This window comes from Penaeus monodon, chromosome 33, assembly GCF_015228065.2.
Source record: "Penaeus monodon isolate SGIC_2016 chromosome 33, NSTDA_Pmon_1, whole genome shotgun sequence".
In the NCBI taxonomy this organism is placed as follows: domain Eukaryota; kingdom Metazoa; phylum Arthropoda; class Malacostraca; order Decapoda; family Penaeidae; genus Penaeus; species Penaeus monodon.
In genome coordinates this window covers 32,587,880-32,588,216 of record NC_051418.1, presented here as the reverse complement: position 1 = coordinate 32,588,216, position 337 = coordinate 32,587,880, and positions in this window count along the sequence as shown.

Genomic DNA, 337 nt, shown 5'->3' with positions numbered 1-337 from the left:
GCAAACTAGACTTTTCATCAAAACAACATTAGAATGTGGCTATAAAATGACATTCACTCTTAAGTCTTCCAAATACAAATGCCATGTATCTTATTGCTGTGTGCATGATCTAAGAACTAACTCAAGAGATCTTATGGTTTAACGAGCGATTGGCAGATATCATTATGTTGCCTGGACTAAGACCCGTGCTAGGCTGAAAGCTACAAAAAGCTGCTCTACCTCATATTATCATAAATCATTGTTGCTGCAAGGTCTTCATGGATGAAAAACTGTGAGCCTACTTTGTAAAAACTGGAGTGAAGTTTTGCATTAAAGAAACATACAATGCATCTCCCTC